The following is a 20,000-nucleotide window of genomic DNA, read 5'->3' on the forward strand; positions in this document are numbered from 1 at the left end:
AGCTCACCTGCTGCCGTCAGCAATTGTTAGACTCCCGCAACACGCCGGCAAATTGAACAAAGCATGTTAGCCAGCAGTCTTCTAAGCCTTGCAGCAAGATAATAGGCGTCATAGATAATAGCTATATGTCATATTTTCGGGGAAAATCAAAAGTATCGAAGCTGCAAGCTGCAAAAGTATCAAGGTCCAAAACCTTAGTGCCGTTTCGCTTGATTCTAACAGCAGATATCGAAGCATTTCAGATGAAGAACACAGTATCGCAGCTTAGGTAACGCAATAAACCATTCATCGGGTAAAGTTCGTTTTTTTTAATAGCGAGAAATCGGCGAGCGTGATCGCTAGTACAGCTTTATGTTGTCTGATATTCAGTGGTGCCGGCCCACTTCTATTTTCGATACATCATGTAACCTAAATAATATTGTGCCTGTAAAAGCGCTCACTGCACAGCCTGAATCGTGATACTCGCTTCTCAAGCGTTAATAAACGAAAGGATACAAGCAATGGAAGCACGGGAGAACATACTCGTATGACGACAAATTCGCATGCAGCATTTATTTCAAATAATTTCAGCCTTAGCAAATATATTATGTACGGACCGATGCAAATACATTGTGCACAAATACAAACATGTAAAGACAAATAAACTGACCCCCTCCCTGCTTCCCTGATACAGGCGCTCATGCATAGGTGAAGTAGTGGTGGGACATTTTTTTCCTACTTTGAAGTTGGGACATGTTTTCCGGCACCATTTGTTCCGGGACTATCAGTTTCGGGGCCAGTAGCTCCGGGACCATTTGTGCCGGGACCATATCGCCCGCACATCGTGCGTATGGTCTTCTGCTTAGCAGTTACACAGGAAAAAAACAAACACGCCTCAAGTTTAACGTACACTGCGATGACGTGCACTGCAAACACCCCACGAGATTAGCGTTGCACATCCTATAGCAGTTTTTTTTCGCCATAAGGCGGGTGTTCGCGAACCACTTCCGTGCGGCCGGAGCCATGCGCAGCGGATTGCGTATAACGCGGCTCTTTTTACGCCGCACCAGGCACCCTGAAACAAATTTAACGTTCTCTCGCATTTAGCAACATATGCCTGCGTTTATCTTTAATAAAGTAATTGTTTCTAGTAGAGCTACGGGCTTTTGGGCCTCTATTGATGCTGGCGCGCATGTTGGTATGAAGGCCGGATCAGTCTGGTATGCCATGATGATTAAGATGATGATTATGATGATGATGATTAGAAGCCCTCCATCTGTATCGGGATGTCCGTTGCCACCAACCAACTTGCCTGTCTTATTCTACTCATTAAACCTACCCTTTATTACCCTAACGGGTTAGCCCTCCGCCTACCGGTTTTAAACTCGCTTCTCCTATTGCCGTTTTCCGCAGCGCCACCTGTAGGGGCTGGAAAGAGCGGATAGCGTTGAGCCGCCGAGCTAAAGAAAGCGAGTTAGGTGCCCGCAATGGTGGTTGCATTTCAAATGAAGGAGAAGAGCGAACACGCCGGAGTGTCGCCGTTTAAATGCACGCGAAGAAGTGTGAAGTCCCTCACTGCGGAGCATCCCATATTCCAAATTTAGCGTTCTGGTTGTGAAGCCTAAAAAAGCTGAAAGAAATGAAAGCTTTTTGTGTGCTTCTTTTATTGAGTCCGCACTGCGAATACAAAAAAAAACGGCATCAAGGCAAGAAAAGACCTTAACCCGGTACCGAGGCATGCTTTGCAGCGGCCGTGATCTTTCGGCTCCCACAAGAAGATCTTCTCTTGCTGCTGTTTTCTTTTTCTGCTGTTTTATCGAAAAAGTAAAAAAAGAACAAGTGCCAGTTGCAATAGGCATGCCTCAGGTTATCATGAGCCGCTGCAACCCAAATCACCTGGAATATGATGGAAGCGAAAAAGCCGAAGTGTAATCCTTAAGCGCTACTATTCTGACGGATAATTTGCTTCTTACTGAAGTCCTACACCACTTAATTCTAATTTATACATGAGGATTTAATTTGTTTAACAGCACAGAGGAGCTCTTAGTGGGTAAGAAATATTTCCGCAACAATATTGCGCGTCAAAGCAGCGTCCGCGAATATGAGCTACTGTGGATCGTGGCTCATTGGTGACCCGGCAGCTCACATTCTTCACTTTAGTGAAAAAGACCGTCACTATACATCGAAGTTTTCAAAAGAATGGCGTCAATGAGCAAATGAATAATTCAAACAACATTTATAAGAAAAGTAATTAAATACTAGAGAATCCAGGAACAATCCTCAGTAAATTAATACAGAAAAAAGTGTCCACGAAATATGCAGATTTATGGCTCTGCCTTAAATTACCACGAAAAGGGCACAGATGCCGTCTTCATAAAAATAGATCCCTGAATTCATGACCAAAAACCAATCAATACAACGGTATCGAGGAACCACGTTTAATAGGCAATTACTGGAGTAGTCGTTTCATAGAAATAATTGCACATATAACCATGCGTGAAAAAGAAAGTAATACGAACAAGTAAAATCTGTAATTGATATCAACGGCTCACTATGTTGTGTTACTTCAGCCTATCACAGGCACACCTAAATCTCTTCCTGTACCGAAATCGCCCTCCTCTGGAATATGCGGGTGCCTAAATGTCCATGTACTGATATGTTCCTGCACAGATAAGTCTTGTAAAAATAAGTTCAAATGAATGTGCTTTTCTATTCCTTACTTGCCGCAGAGTTTGGATTCCGTTCCGGCGAGTGCACTATGCCATACTACCTAGCAACGCCACCGCACCCAACTTTTACAGTGCTCATCTCTTGCAGTGTGCTGTTTTGTCGCGGGCTGTTTCGTCGCCGTGCTGTTTTGTCGCCGTGCTCTTCTGTCGCGTGCTGTTTTGACGCCGTGCTGTTTTGGCGCCGTGCTCTTCTGTCGTGTGCGGTTTTGTCGCTGTGCGCTCTTGTCGCTGTGCTGTTTTGACGCGTGCTGTTTTGACACGTGCCCTTTTGACGCCGCGCTGTTATGTCGGTGCTATTCTGTCGCGTGCCGTTTCGTCGCGTGCTGTTCTGTCGGTATACCGTTCGATAAAGTGGGGGAAACCTGTAGAGATCTTTTTACGGCCTAAGAAGGGTAAGCTTTAAAGTACTGGTCGCATCGATCACTTCGCACAGCATTTAGAGACAGCTGCAGTGATATTTCAACCAATATGGCGATGATTGTTGCTTGGCATACTGTTACGTAGCCAAAACTACGCCTTTAACCTCAAGGAAGAAATGATCATTGAAGCGAACATGTCGTCTTCAAAGAAATGAAAGAGTACTCATTCGGCGAGGTAGCAGTTGCCAAAATGACGTGCTCAGATGGGTGTCGGTGAATCCAATGGCGCGACGTTTTCCTTGCGCGCATTCATCTTCTCGCGCTCTACTTTTAGAAACAGTCGGACTACGTGGAGAACAAACGAGCATTCTAGTCAAGTGACGGCAGGGTGCATCAGTCGCCCAATCAAATGAGCTTGTGCAATATACAAAAGAAAGCGAGGGAAACATATATATGCGCCTTGCTTCGAAGAAAGATAAAAAAGTCACTGGCGTCCACACGCTGGTAGCAGAATACATGAGTACACAAAACACAAGGACGAGGTTGCGCCCATATTAGAGATCGACCAAGTGAAACATGAACAGAAACAAAAGTTAGCGGAGAGGGCTGCAAACACAGCTCGCTTTACTCAAATCGTACGAAAAATGGGCTAAGCGGCCGCACTGGAATCACTCGAAACTTATCACTTGAGACCGTAGCTTGAGGCATAACGTCTATTTTTCTCTTGGGTTCGTATCACGCCTAGCTGATATATGAGCATGAACTTAGGGAAAGGAAACAGTTCACACAATAGTTTGCTGTGCCTATAAGGGGCGGTTCGTGCTTCTATGGGCTTTTTAGTGCCCCAAAAACATCTTTTTTGGGTTATACGGAGAGTTCAAAGACTTAAATTTCTTTGTAATATATACATGGTAAGACTGGAACCATAAAGAATGGTATTTGAAGACGCCTAGTTATATGTCAGAAGGGGAAGATAACGTATATACTAGGCCGCCTATATACCTATACACTGTATACCTATATACTAGGCAACTAAACTAGGCCGCCAGAGGCGTGAACGCAGCCAACGTGGCCACCGGATGTCAGCAGGAACTTTTAAGCGCAGAGCACATTTAGCGCCGCGCCTTGTCGTCGTAGCTCGCTCGTTGGACCCAAATAGAGCTGGCGTTCCGTCGTAGCCACTGTCGTCGCGGCGTACCCCAGAGGCTTTGAAAGCCAAGCAGTTTATATAGTCGTAAGCGTTCAAAACTGGTGAAACACTGGTGCTAATCATACATCTCCCCGTTGTTTACCGCAAAGAAACCTGCAGGTGTATTTGAGGGAAAATATACGCAATTAACCGGCAGCGCCCGCGTTCATTTAGTTCGGAACAGTCGTTGGATTGGTATTTACGATAGTAAGCGACAAAAACTGGCAGTGCAACGTTGGTATGTGCGGGAGGAAAAGCAAGCACAATAGGAACAGAACTTCCACTGGCGAAGTTTCAGGAAGGGGGTGCGCGAACACTGGGAAAGCGGAAACTTTGAATTAAACAAATACAATTCGCTCTCATCTTTGTACCGTATTTGAGGGAAGCATATGAAATCAATTTTTAGAGCGGCTTATAGCATTTAAGTGAACTAACGAGAAAAGACTGACTTAACCGTTTATTGTTTGCTATATATTGAATAAAACTGTCGAAATCAAACCTTGCACTACTCATGAATTCGCTTCAAACTTCGCCAAAAAAAGCACGTAATGAAATTTCACGACGAACAGCTAACCTGTACCCGTTGGAGTTTGACTTGCTCGACGCTATCAATCAGATAAAGGTACCGCAGGCGATTGCGCATTCATGCGTTCGACATCAGCCATGGTGGCAACGCGCTTTTCACTTTTTTCACGTAGTACTGATTTGAACTGTTGATTGATTGTAGGGTTTAACACGCCGACGCAGCGCACGCGATAAGGCGCGCCGTAGTGGAGGGCTCCATATTAATTTTGACAACCTGGGGATCTTTAACGTGCGCCGAAATCTCGTACACACGGGCGCTTTTGCTTATCGCACCATCACAAATGGGGCCGTCGCGGCCGGGAATCCAAGCTGCGTCCTACGGCTCCGCAGCACAATGCCTTGGCCATTGAGACACCGCGGAGGGTCGCCTTGAATTGTATATAATGTCACGTGCCAGTCTGTGGGATGAGAGCATTATTAAGTAGGACGGACATGCTAATCTCCCGCGTGGGTACGTGCCATGTGATGGGCACAGCAGAGGACGACGGAAGAGCGCGTTAGCTAGCGGCTCGTGTGCTCGGTTCTTGGTCGCATTATTGCTAGCCACCAACCGGTGCTCTCTGTATGTTTCCCCCACATTAGGCACCTCGCCTAATAAATACTTTGTCCCTGCGTCTTCGCGAAGATAGCTGTCCTGTGTCCCTGTTTGACAGGACGCAACACTCCGCAACTATGGTTCACACGGATGCCAGCAATGTGGGGCTCGGCGCTGTTCTCGTCCAGTGGCAAGACGGCGCCGAAAAAGTTATCGCTTACGCCAGCCGTACACTATCACGGGCCGAAAGTAACTACTCGGCCACCGAGAAAGAGTGCCTTGCTGTTGTTTGGGCCCTCCTCAAATTCCGACCATACCTTTATGTGCGTCATTTTACCGTCGTGAGCGACCACCATTCCCTCTGCTGGCTCACGAACCTTAAGAATCCTACTGGCCGTCTTGCGCGATGGAGCTTAAGGCTCCAGGAATTCGACATGACCATCATACACAAATCCGGTTAGCGGCATTCATACGCAGACTGCCTTTCAAGAGCTCCTGTTGGCCTTCCCCCCGCCGATGACGACGACAGCGACGATGCCGCGCTAATCGGAGTTCTGGACGCACCCACCATTTCGGAGCAGCAGCGCGCGGATCCGGAACTACGATCGCTGTTTGATTTTTTACAAGGCCACACTACCGTCGTGCCGTAGGCATTTGCTAGAGGACTGTCCTCATTCTGTCTGCGGAGCAACGTTCTCTATAAGAGAAATTTCGCGTCGAGTGGGAGTAACTACCTGCTTGTCGTACCCAACCTACTCAGGAATGAAATCTTGCAGGCCTGTCACGACGAGCCTAGCGCCGGTCACTTCGGTTACACACGTACGCTGGCACGGATCAAGCAGAAGTACTACTGGCCGAAGCTATCGGTCACCGTACGGCAGTATGTACGAACTTGCCAGGACTGCCAGCGACGGAAAGCACCACCCGGCCGGCCAGCCGGACTTCTGCAGCCCGTTCAGGTTCCTAGAACGCCTTTTGAACAAGTTGGCATGGACTTGCTCGGCCCCTTTCCAACTTCCACAATTTCGAACAAATGGATAGTTGTAGCCACGGATTACTTAACCAGGTATGCCGAAACGAAGGCGCTTCCACGGGCTACAGCGCTTGAGGTTGGGCAGTTTTTTCTAACAAGAATTGTGCTGCGGCATGGCGACCCGGCAGTGCTGATTACAGACCGTGGAACGCCCTTCACGGCGCAACTGCTGCAAGAAGTGTTGAGATTGAGCGGCACGTTCCACCGAAAGGCCAGCGCGTACCACCCCCAAACCAACGGCTTAACAGAACGTCTGAACCGAACAATGGCCGACATGCTCAGTATGTACGCCGATGCGGAACACAAGACGTGGGATGCAGTTTTGCCTTACGCAACGTTCGCGTATAATACGGCCCAACAAGAGACGACGCAAATGACGCCATTTGCACTTATCTACGGTAGGGAACCTTCCACAATGTTTGACGCCATGCTGCTACCCGATACCCACGACGGCCAAGACGGCCCCCTTCACGAGTTTGTGCGTAGCGCCGAAGAAGCACGCGCGCTGGCACGCCAGCGAATGCAACAGCACCAGCGTTGTATTGCAACCGACATGCAACCTTCTGCCCTGGGGACCAGGTCTGGGTGTGGACTCCAGTTAGGCGCCGGGGACTCTCGGAAAAAAAGGTTATGCGGCGTTACTTTGGCCCGTACACGGTGTTACGACAGCTTAGCGATGTTACCTATGAAGTCGCTCCAGCCAGCCCTAGCGCCGCAGGACGTGACCGTCCCGGTCGACGCCGCCGTATTGCGCGATGTGGTGAGGACGAAGGATGAGATGACAATGTACAATGAAGCCCTTGCCGCCACATAGGATGATGATGCTGTAGGCGATGCCTGGTCCCGCGACACGACCTCGTCAAGGCTCCGATGAAACGTCGAAGGTATCCGGAACCACGTCGGACTACTGGGCTGGGGACACGTCATCGTCGTCTGGTCACGTCATCGGGTCTTGGCGGTTCTGAATCGGCTGGTCACGGGCTGGTGATAGGGTGGGGGGAACGCCGTCGAGATGGTAGCGGTGGGGCTGGGGCTTCCGACGTGGGTCACGCCCCCTCGGAGATTGCCACGATGCCGATGAGGTGTGCAGCTCCCGCACACTCCACCAAAATGTAACGTGGCGGCAGGACAGACGACATGAACGATGAGACAGTCGAACGATCTATTTACAGATTAATTACATGGCGGCCAAGCCAGAGCCCGCGCAGGCAGAGCGCACAGACAGACCTTCTTCGTCGTCGTAGGCTGGGATTACCGAGCCACGCTGCGTTGCCCTCTTCATCGTCTTCTCGTGACAATATAATCTCCTGGAAACTTCCTGAGAGTCGGAGCTTTGAGTTATCAGGGTTTTTGAAAGTAAAAATACCGTTGCAAGTCAAATTTCGTAACGTCGTTGGAACATTTATAAGCCGTCTTGTGAAACGTTGTTGTTGGAACCAAAGGCACGAAAACCAAATATCGAACCAGAAGCCTCATCCGAGTATTTATTTGCCTAGAAAAGACAAAAAACGTATTTACAGGCTGAAAATCATGTATGCGTTTCAAAGCTCCCATTTGCGCAGTATTTACTCCGAGAAGGAGGGCTCTTCGTTTGTTAAATTAGCCACTTAGTAGGAAATAAAAAGAGCAGACTTGTCTGCCTTTTCCTGCAGTTCAGAAGGTTCACGGAAGATGGAACTTTCTTGTCGTTTTAATTTGACTGAAGGCGGTATTTCATTTCGACGTATTCGCTTTTCAAGCTTTGCGGTTCTTTTAATTCACGAGAAAATTTTTTAAATGCAAAACATTTCTTTATCTCACGATGTCACCCGTTCTAGTTGTCCGTAGTAGTCCGCACCCCTCCCCCTACACTATATAAAAAAATAATACTTACCGGCGCCTGGTTTCGATCCCACGACCCTGCGGGCGGAACGCAAGGTACATGGTGCTCTACCCACTGCGCCACAAAGCCGACACAGAATGAAGGGCTACGAACGCCCCTTATATCCTTGACTCATTCAAACTACGTCAAGAAGCTGCTGATACAACGCATTCACTACCTGTGGGCGGAACGCGAGGTGCATGGTGCTCTTCCCACTGCGCCACAATAATCATACCCACGTGCTAATAAATGATGTCACGTGACCACGTAATTACGTCTCCTCATTTAATTACAATACAACAACCAACAGCAACAAGTGCAACAACATTAACGTAACGCAAACTACTTAACGTCGTGCGCCCCCGGAAATGCTCTGCAATTGATCGTGCCCCTCGCGAGGGGGATGTTTAGTTTCCTGTCGCAGCAAGAACCAGGCGGCCTCCTGCGCAGACATTTTTTTCATCCGGCCACTGTGTTTTGATTCCCCTCAATAATGCGCCCGACGTCTACGGAGGCTTGGCGTCCCGTATCATTTGAAGAGATAGGTAATTTCTGCGCACGCTTCTAATAAACTCGGGAGCGAGCACCCTACTTCATCCCTGTGTGAAGGCAGGTAACCTTCGCTGTATAGTTCTCTTGGACCTCTACCTGTCTACACGTCACATTAGCTTCTACGACACTTTCTAGGCTTTGCACTGTCATCCTGGATGCACAAACTCTGAATACATTGGAAACGCGGTCGGTACTGCGTTCGGAACTATGATCCTCACTTCTGCGATTTTGCTGTAGTCGATTTCTGTGAAATGTATACGGTGCGCGCTAGCGAATTGTCACTTGTTTATCATTTGCTTCCTTTTCCCGTTGGTCCTACGCGAGAAATCTTTTTAGCCACGCCTCACGACGTTCCATGTTGCAGGAAAACTCGTGGTACCGCACTCGAGGCTCTAATTTAGCGTTACAGTCGCAAAGCGGCACACAGAGGTGACGGGGCACAGTGTTGCGTGCGCGAGACTTACTACCAGAAAAAAAGCGGACAGGAAAGAAATGGCTGCTGCTTAACTCAGCTAACCGTGAATATGCAAAGCAAAATCTAGGCTTAGTTTTGTTGAGTCTTGGTTTCGCTTCATTAACTTTTGCTGTAACTGACCACAGCTCAATGCCGTTCGGGCCCGTGCAACGCTCGCAAAAGAAGACCCGGCCTCGCTTTCATTCACGGCGAGTGCGGCGCAAGGCGAGTCATGTAGCCCGAGACGACCCAGCGCCGCATGCGTGGTAGGCTGCGGGGTTTGTCCGCTGCCGATCACCTGAGCGGCCGCTCCGTCACGGCCGCCACCGCTAGTTGAGCGGACCGACTGAAAATGGGGCCAATGCGCAGCTCCGACAGCGGGCCTGGCGAATCACGCCATGTGCTTCAAGGGGCGCGTCGCAGCGGGTGTGTCTCCGGTCAAAAGGTTAACTTCGGCATCCTCCGCGAAACTACTGGACGAAAGTAGTAAAGCTTTACTTTAAACAACCCCTCAGTAACAATTAGCGACCATCGCATTTAATAGCCGCCCCACGTGAGTATCAGGGGCCGTGCGGGGACCAAAGCGAACTATTCGATCGCTTCAGTGAACTTGCTCTGGCCAACAGGGCGACCGCGGCGACCGCCTCTCCGGCTCGTCCCCGAACGGTGGTGCCCTCACCAGAAACAACGGCTGCAACTGTAAACTCCCCACAGACGCGCTCTCTCACTTATAGCGGTGCTGCTCGGCGCAGTCGACACTGTCGGAGCCATAGAGTTTCTTGTCGGAGCATACGCGCTAGACTGCGCTAGACGGCCCGTTCTTTTCCACCATCCAGCTCTCCAGATCGTCTATTTTAACGAACAGGTGCTCTAGCTCCCCAAGCGGACGAAGCGCTGGCGTGACCTTGGAGGATCTTGTTGGTTATATTGACGGAACGATCCGGCAAGGTAAATATAAATGGTAGCGAAGCTTCGGGCGAAAAGCGGTTCAGAACCTATTGCCAGCGACATCAGCATGGGGGCTTATGGGAGTGGCGATTGAAGCGCGACTAGGTGAGGAGGGAACAAACACTAGTAACAAAAAAACAAGTTTTGTTCTACAACGAAACAACATTTATATTTTACGAACGATATTTATTTCTGAATCACATTTATTTAGGCCCAGTGCGCAAATAAGTTATGAAAATGCTGTTCATTCTCAAACACCTATTTTGTAGCGCCCTCTGAAGAATGGCACATGTCATTGCTCTGTGATGCAGTCCTCGTAGTGTTCGGAAAGGCGCTCCTAAAGTTCGTCTGCTGGGAAACGCCCCTCGCGTGTTTTGGTGGTGCGCATTTGCATTCGTTCTTCCTTGTTAATTTGGTGTGCTCTTAATTTTTGCTGTGCATGGACTTGCGAGGTGCGTTGTATCGTCGGTGAACATAGTACTGTGCCCGGCGGGCACGGTGAACTACGGGACGATGCTGCCAACGGTTGGAGCTGAGCGCTTTCCTCGGTACCTACGGAAACGATGTGCTGCAAAAGGTTGCAACAGCAACTCCCGTACGCCTGGCGTTTTACTGCACCATTTTCCTCTCATTTCCACAGGTAACGCGAAACTATAGTGCTGTTTATACGTGCACGGGGGTTGTGTAAGGGGACGTGGTGGTGCTTCGAAAAAAAATGGGTCTTTGTTATGTCACAGTTATCTCTTGATTTCACCTCAGGCTGGCTCGGAGCAAGTGGTGTCTATTTTTCTAGGACTTCTCAGCGTAGTACCACTCGAATTTAAACGAGTCGCTTTAATTGTCTATCTCAGTGTCTTCTCTATTGCATTACAACGCTTGTAGTAAGCTTCCCGCACTTGTATGCGCAAGAATTATTTCAATCGCAGTACTGTGTTGTGCTGCTCCGTGCTGCGCTGCTGCCAGATCTTTTCTGCTATGTGCTTTTACACACTGCCGTCGCTTTCGTTTGAATTGATCCCTTTTTCCTCTTTTTACTTATCTGTTGCGACACTTGCCTAATAATGCAACCAGGAAATTGCAGGCGTGAATGCTGAGTGAACTTCTGTAGAAACCCATGTCTACTTGATAAGACGCCGCTGCAGCTGCGGTGTGCTGGCTGCACTTTCGTAAATCGGCATTACTGCGGTCCGGTTTTCTGCGTCAAGATGCAGTGCCTAGTTCTTTTCTCTTGTTTCGAAGTAGTTCTGCTGTTGACGCTTTCATTGCTCATAATGCTATGTGTTACGGGTAAAGTCAATTTTTCGGCGCGTAAGGAAAATCATAATGGGTGTAGTGCCCACGAACATTTTGTACTGATTGTATACGTGCTGATTTTGTGCAGTGGGGTAAATTTGTTTTATGTTTTAAAAGTTAAATGTCTTGATTATAGCATGACTATTGCGTTATTTCTTCTCTTAGAACAGAAGTACACAAACTGAGCAAGCATTATATAACCTTGGTCTATATTTAAGGCACGCACGCAACCTGCGTATGTGCGACGCAATTAAACCCAGCAGTGGCGTTGGTAGAAATTGGTATCGGGGTAAGGAGTGGGCACGTTTTTTATATAAAAGGGGGGCCGGGGAGAGTGGTCAAATGTCATTTTGGGCTCTGTATCCCAAGGCAGAAAAAAAATTCCGGCCGGGGGGGAGGGGGGGGGGTGTACGTTTGCCACCCGCTGCAATCAAAATAAACAACTGATTGCTTTTATACAGCAGTGGAAGGCATGAATACAGAATAAATGTTCAGAGAAGATGCAAGATGTTTTTATAACCAGCGAGGCGAATCATACGACAGTATGCTAAAGTACGTTTCTCTAAAGCACACACGCCAAGGGCTCGCCAACTTGCGTCAGATGGCAATATGAGCCCTCAGCGATCAGAGGCCTGCTAAGGGTATTTTGAAGTCAAATTTTCCCGCTAATGCCACCAAAATGACGTCACTTTCTGACCGGATCTTGCGTCACATCCTGTTTATTTTTTGTTCGGCCGGAAGTGTTCCCTCCTCACACAGATGGCGCTAAGCCCCATGAGCAGCTAAAGAGCCGCCATTTTCTGAACATATGGGCTTCTATGGAAGCTTCGCTACCACTTATATTTACCTTGGATCCGGGTTTGGGGGCTTGTACTGGGACGGATATTGCTTTCGCCTTAAAAAGGGTCTTTGCCCAAGTTCCTAATGAAGCTTGCTGTAATTCTTGTATATTCTTCCCTCCTCCAATTTGCCTTTTTGGTCATCCCAATTTTCATGTGTTCGGCTAGCCAGCAGCGGTTCGCGCACAAGCAGAAGACCTCAACTTGGAACAATGAAGGCTAGGATCGACAATGGCATCATCTATTCTCCATTTTCGGAGGTCGAGGTCCCGTGCTGCTCCTTCTACCAAGCTGCGAAAAAAGCGCTGCTGGGTGATCCGTCCAAGCCAGCATTAGTGAGTCTTGATCCTAAATACTAATGCTCAGTTAAAAATACGTTTAAGGTATCGAAGGCTGAAAAGTTATCGATACCTCGCCAGTACTATCGCCAATAGTTGCGTTACATGCGGCCTACAGGCTTCATGCACGCGGCATGGAGCTTTGTCATGTTCACGGACACTCTTAGAAAAAGAACAATGGGCCCGTTCTGTAATCACTATTTAGTGTTCACACAATCCTTAGTGTGATATCAAGAAACATTAAGAACACTATCAGAATTTTTATCAAGATTGCTTGATTATTGCGGTTTAAATGCTGCAGAAATATTTCAATAATGATAGCCCCAAGAGCACATTCTTGTGTGAAATTGGATGGTGTGCTTCAATGGGCTACTTTATTGCTGTTCTAGATATCAGTGACTTTAGCTACGTTATTTGACCCGCCGCGGTGGCTCAGTGGCTAAGGCGTTGCGCTGCTGAGCACGAGGTCGCGGGTTCGATTCCCGGCCGCGGCGGTCGCTTTTCTGATGGAGGCGAAAAGCAAAAACGCCCGTCTGTACGAGATTTCGGCGCACGATAAAGATCCCCAGGTGGTCAAAATTAATCCGGAGCCCTCCACTACGGTGCGCCTCATCGCCTGCGTTGCGTCGGCGCGTTAAACCCTACAATCAATCAAGCTACGTTATTTGGAAACTAGAGGAGAAGTGTAAGTTTGCAGTAACAACAAAGCAATTTCAGTACTGGGAAACGTGATATGTCACACCGACGTTGCTTTTGCTCGACGGGGAAGAAGATAATGATATTACGAGCGAGCTGGTGCTTTACATTTAGGCCGTGTCTAGAGTGCCGTCCGACGGTATTATAAGCACTCCACTATATCGACGTCCACCGGCGTTTTGTGACAAAATTGGCGCGTCTGGCACTACATCGCTCTAGATAACGTAAAGCCAGGCTACCTAACCTAAACATAACATTAGATAACCTAACGCACAGATAGAAATAATTTAAAACACCAAAAGTAACCTAAGACATAGAAGTTATAGTTCAATTTTAAGATGAAAAAAAAACCAAGGCAACAGGTCTCGAACCACTGTCCTTGGGATGAAGAAGCTAAGACGGATCCTCTACACTACAACGACTTTTTTCTTTCTTTATTACATGGGAGAATACGCGCAGACGTTAGAGTACGAGGAATACAAGCAAACAAAAGAATAAACTGAAGTTATGAGAAGCACATATACAGCAAAATGTAGGCAAACACACACAAGCATTCAAAAGAGGGAACCAGTCAGGTGGTTGGTCAAGCCAACTGTACACACTATGTACAAATGCCACAGTTTTTCGGAAATAGGACTTAGTTGATCTTGGTGGCTCAGCATGCCTATCACATAAACAGCATCGCCACAGACTGTACAAACCAATCAACAAGAACATGTCATAAGGCGGCTCACCGGGATAGTCGAACGGCAAAAATCGGATAGAGAAAGGAGTAATATCCATGTCTTTTTTGAGCGTTCGCTGTAAAATGTCCCAGAAAAAGACAGCATCTCTGCAGTCTACAACGCAGGGATCAATTGTCTCTGATCGAGTACGGAGCCGACAGTCTGTCGACCAAGCTATAAACAGACCCCGGTCTTTCATCCAAGTTTTAACAGGGAGCGTGCCAGTGTGTAATTTAAAGAAAAATGTTTTAACACCCGCTGGAACACACATTTTACACACTCTATTGAGGACATCCTGGTACGGACACTGTACACTCTTAATCTGGTTCCACGTAAGATCCACTTAGTAACTGGAACTTTTTTGCAAAAAAGTTCCAGTTATATAATTGGAACCGTGTTCCACATATCCTGAAAATTAAGTGGAACAGTGCACCACATATTTTTGCAACTAAATTATGTGGATCGGTGCTCCAAATAAAAGTATGCGGATCACTGTTCCAAATAAAAGGGTAGTTTAAGTTACTGGAACATTGATCCATGTAAAATGATTATGGAATTTATCCGGGGCGCCGTTCCAGGTACCTTCAGACCAGCTGTTTATATAAAACGGTGTTCCTATAGGCATTGGGAAGCTGTCTATGGGACTCCACTTTTACAATATTTCTGCTTTCCTGTCGGTATACACCGAGGTCATATGCCAGGCTGGCGGATGCATTGGTATCAGCAGGAAACCGCAAGCACCATTTTAACACAGCCGTGATATATGACCCGCAGTGATACCAACAATTGGAAAGCAGAAACCATCGCAGCAGTGTGGTCCCTGACAGTTCCCAACAGTTGCCTATCGGAGCACAGTTCTATATAAAAGTTGGTCTGAGGCACCTAGAGCGGCACACAGTTTTTGGCTTCACCCGCAGAATCCTGTTCTGGGTTTCAGCTGCACGTAAAAGAAACAATATACTTGCATTAAAATCCGCACGAAACAAACTATTATGACTCATACACTGCTTTTCAACATACTATACAACTTTATTGGGTGTTAGTATTCATACATTTCAGATTTGAATAGCTGTCTATTTTAAATTGCACAGAAAATGACCAACGTACAAGCAATAAGTACCATAACGATAACACTAGGCTCCAAGTGGCATTTTCACATATTCACTTGTACTCAAAAACATGGTTAATAAAGACGGTATTAAGGTCAACTGCTTCACAAATAAATAGACGTGTGCGTCTACCGCGGCAGGAACACAGACATTATACAACAGTGAGCATCAAATATGCTTTCTTATCAGATAAACCAAGGTAATTCAAAGGCGGAATTACTCATTGTGCTTGTCATACTATGTTTACGCATAACTGTTTGGGAAAATGCTGTTTGCTATTAAATTGTAGGGAAAGGCCTAAAAACAAGCCATACACGGTTGTATTATCACAAACCTACAACAGTGCAGTGCAAGAGTTTAGGAAAACAACGCTCGAGCCAACATCAACGATAAAACATTTCGACACGAGTGGTCACATGCGGCAGTATGCCACAAATTAAAACATAAATATTAAAGATAGTACAGTTTCCTGACACCAGACGTAAGTGTAACATCAAGTTATTTGTAGCCAAAACAGAATTTATGAGCGTCCTGAAAAGGCCTTTGACTTAAGGCACGTTACTTGCCCAAACAATTTGTAGTTAACATAATTCATCCAAAGAAATCTCATAAAAGCCAGCGTGAATCTTATATAATTTGCAAACCAGCAGCTGGGAGCATTTTACACATATTAAAATTTAACACGTAGGCTAATTTTATACACGTAATGAATTCAAGCGGGACCAAGTCAGACATCCTTAAGAAGCAAACAAGCCAGCGTTGAATCATACAGGGGACCAGTTTTACAAAGCAGACTTGAAAGCATTTTTTCCAGCTTCAACGTTTTACCTTAGGTAAAATTCACAGTTGCGTGCTATAAAAACCCTCCCGTCTTGCTGTCAGTGTAATAGTCACCAAAGCCCTGCTTCTGCCAAGCAAGAAATGCAACTTTGTTCAAAGGAGAAGACTTGTTCAAGCCAAATACGCACATTTTAAATTCTTCTACGGCATGTGTGTCAGCTCACTTACAGTACTAAAATTTATCAATGAAGCCGGAAGCCATCTCCGTAAATAAGCACTGTCACTTTTGCATCACCAGCAGAACTGCCACGAAAAAAAATCTCATGAGCTACACTTGAATAATAGGACGTTACAATGCGGTGCCATGAACTACATTAACACCCACTATAGATTCAAAGACAGCCTGCGCATTGTGCCAATGATGAAAAATAAGGCACGACTTCAGTGTTCAGTTGACATGAAACTTGCATGTGCCAGTAACTTAAACCCCTTCATCTGATTTCACCCCCTTCATGCCTTTTATCTGACCTCCTTCATGCCTTTCAAGAGATACTTTAACCTCTACCAATAATTTAAAATCCCAAGTAGAGCTGAACACTTCAAGTATTTCAACAGAGACTCCAACTTAAATGACACCAGGCCACTGTCAAACTTCTCATGCTTTCCAAGAACTCCCTGCAAAAGTCCCAAGAACTCTCCAAAGGCACACAACCATATGAACATGATGACACGATGAAAAAGATGACATATGCGGCGAAGAGGATGACCACATCCTGAAGTGACAATGCAGGCGGCGAATCCGTGATGTGTTTCTTGCGGGCAATATTGATGCCGCCAGTCCCTTCTCTCAGAATAACTGGGCCTCGAGAAGACTTACTGCTCACCTCATGTACCTTCAAGGAAACAAGAAAATTTTGTTACATGGGTGCTTTAAATGAGTGAGTTGCTTAGTCCCTTTCATAACACAGTAATTGATTTAAAATCAGTGATTTCTTGGGTTTTTTCTGGAAGTGCTGCTAAAGGTGAAAGTGCGCTGAACAATATCACCACAGACAATCAATGAAATTGCCCTGATTCTGGAAAGTATACCACCTTGCTGCCTCGGTATTCTGAATATAAGGTTTTTTATCCTTGAGAGATTTCGTTTATTAATCAAATAATAATTACTATAATCACCTTTTGGCATTATATTTTACACACCTTCTCTCTGCAAAAAATGTTCTCTGTACTGTATAATGTGCTCCCTAGAATGCTGTAGTGAGGCTGGCTAAATATAACCTAAAGCTAAACGATGTGTCTACCGCAAAGAAATAAATGGCCAGTCACAGGAAATCATAAATATCGCACTGTGGCAGAAATTTTTTGGGGAATTAATTCTACCTAAAATATTTGCCTCTCGATATGTATTACCTCCATGGTTCGTAGTGGTATGAGGCAGAAGTTGAGCTGACTAATGCTGAAGTAGGCTGTTGCACAATTTTCTTATAAATCACAACTATAGCACATTTTCTTGCAGACGACACTTTCTGTGCTCTAAACAATTCCCTTAAAAAACAATTACCCCTTATTTAACCACCTGTCAAAATCCAATGCAAGCATTACTCATGCTACGGCTGTATTTGGGAGTATTATTGGTGCTACGGGCGTATTAAAAGCGTGAAATTTAAATCGTCAGTTGCCACCATATTGTTGTAGCAGCAACCACGTTGGGCGTGTCCGTGGTGCTGGCAAATCACAGCAACAACTCTCAAGGCGTAAAAGCTGAATATTTACAAAACTTGAATACAAAATAGTGGTTTTTTTTTTTTTGCCAGTGTTGGAGCGTCCGTAATAGGCGGAATGTGAACACAATGGCCAATATTGGCGTTCACGATAACTTGTTAACAGTGAGATTTTATTAGGATGAACAGCCCCAGAAATTGAGTCCCGCAAAAACAAAATGCCAGCTTACCCAACCAAAATTAAGACCCGGGTGTTTCTGCCAGGGACGTCTCAAAGTGCACTTCCAGGAAAGTTTCGCTAACGTGTTCCGAAAAGCTCCTACTGTCACCTTGAGCCACAGGCCAAGCTGTCACTGAAAAGAAGTTCAAGTTTCAAACCATTAGTTACAAAGAAACTACCTAAAAACGCGCCATGAAAGACCAAAAAATGGGAGTGCGTACTTACTTGTAGAATGCAATGATTTCATCCCGTGCAAGAGCTTTAATGTGTTGCCTTCTGATGATACACTTCCAAGAAGGGGTCCAAATACAATTAAAATGGCCATATGCATTCCTTGTACAGCTGTTTTAGGTCTATCTTCGGCCTATTGCCTAGAAAATAAACAGTACAAAAATATCAGAGAAGAAATTTATGCCTTGCTTTACCCAGGAAGCACGAGAAAATATTGAACAATGTCTGATTCGTTCCACGAAAGTCGAATGTCTTTTTTACAGCGGAAGCCCTGGTAATCTTTTCTTGCTAAACAATTTGAGATATAAAAATATTTGAACATACTTTGAGCTCACCTGTCCTTGGTCTATGCGAACTGGTGAATATCTGCACAATATGCACGACTCAAAAGGTACTCTTTTGTGGCTTATGAGCTCCACAGGGCATTCATAATCCGCCACTCTCTCCCCGACAACCCTTCAGCATGCCGAAGGGTTGTCGGGGAGTAAATGCCACAGCCATGACTTCGCAGGAGCAGGAGTTCAGCCAGTAAATGCCACAGCCATGACTTCGCAGGAGCATGTAAAGAATGGAAATAATTTGTTTTCATTTTTTTTGCAGAGGAACAAAAACATTTGTCACAACCTATCAGTGGAGGGCCAAATGCCTCCACAGTCAGCCACAGACTCCTTCTGAACAGGTCATAGAGTATGAATACAGAATGTAGCAATCTGCTTTTTCAGTATAATTTCTATGTTCAAAGGAGAACAAAAATGGATTAATGTTTGGTGCACATCATGATTCAACAACTTTGCACCTGCGCGTTTCGAAAATTATTCCAACTCTCTAGCTGCCACTGACATTGATAGCATAAAATGGCAGGAATGAATTATTTTTAAACTTACTTTGTGACGTTAAAACTTCTAATAGTCCACACGTGAGCTTTATGGCTAATTATTCTGAGGTCTCAGGTTACCACTTACATTGACACCATAGAAACGGCACCACACTTTCTGCGTGTTCCCACCTGCCTTCCCCTCCACAAAAGGAACGTTTTGTCACTACGCTACTGCTCAGACAACCACTTTCCCTTGCATTTCACTACACGTCAGGGAGCCAACTAAAGTTTACTAGTGTAAATAGAACATCTGAATTCATCGAAGGCATTGGAAGAAACCGGGAACAACTACACACAGCACAGATAACGTAAGCAGTGCTGCCGCTAACGCCTTGAACGCATATTAACATTAGGCGGAGTAGCGCGATTAGCACAATAAATTTACGGCTCTCAGAAGACCAACACAACGCAATTACACGAAAGTTTGAAAATGCCGATAAGTCTAAAGACAGACGCTACAAGTTGTTCAGTGCGTGCGCGCGAGACAATAGCGAGCAACCGTCAATATACAACTAAGCAACACCACACCGTAAGGGGACATGCAGACTCGAGAAATGCGCGCAGCAGCAACTTTCTAAGTAGCACTAGCCAACGTACGCAGTCAGAAATGCAAGCCGACTGGGACCCACAAACACGCAAATAACGTTTCTTGAACACGAACAACAGACACGGAGCGGCATGTTTATCGGACGCAGTGATGAACAAGTCAATGAAAAACAACCGTTACCAGAACATAAATAAGCAGCACTGACCTTTTTTGAGCCTCCTGGCAAAACTACATTTCGTCGAACAGTAAATACAGCCCGAGGATATGAAGAAGTTCGCAGTTTCACGCCACAACCAAACTGCCATAACGGTTTCCGCCACTGTGATTGCAATGCCTCTAGTACATCAGGCGCATAACGCGAGCGATCGAGAAAACCGCTGTAGAACGCCACTTGTGGCGC

The 20,000-nt window shown here is 46.1% G+C and overlaps 1 long non-coding RNA gene across 2 annotated transcripts; it reads right to left on the minus strand.

Moving 5' to 3' along the window:
• Positions 1-15,168: 15,168 nt before the first annotated feature.
• On the minus strand, positions 15,169-19,910 carry LOC144175836 (uncharacterized). Of its 2 annotated transcripts, none has more exons than XR_013323703.1 (4): positions 19,806-19,910; positions 18,171-18,316; positions 17,956-18,078; positions 15,169-16,897 (listed from the first exon to the last, which is right to left on the minus strand). It is a non-coding gene; the product is annotated as an uncharacterized LOC144175836 (long non-coding RNA). The 2 variants fall into 2 exon arrangements; XR_013323702.1 differs by lacking the exon at positions 19,806-19,910 and adding an exon at positions 18,512-18,639.
• Positions 19,911-20,000: the final 90 nt, after the last annotated feature.

This window comes from Haemaphysalis longicornis, unplaced genomic scaffold, assembly GCF_048455015.1.
Source record: "Haemaphysalis longicornis isolate Haplotype H1 unplaced genomic scaffold, Haemaphysalis longicornis Haplotype H1 scaffold_3, whole genome shotgun sequence".
Classification (NCBI taxonomy): domain Eukaryota; kingdom Metazoa; phylum Arthropoda; class Arachnida; order Ixodida; family Ixodidae; genus Haemaphysalis; species Haemaphysalis longicornis.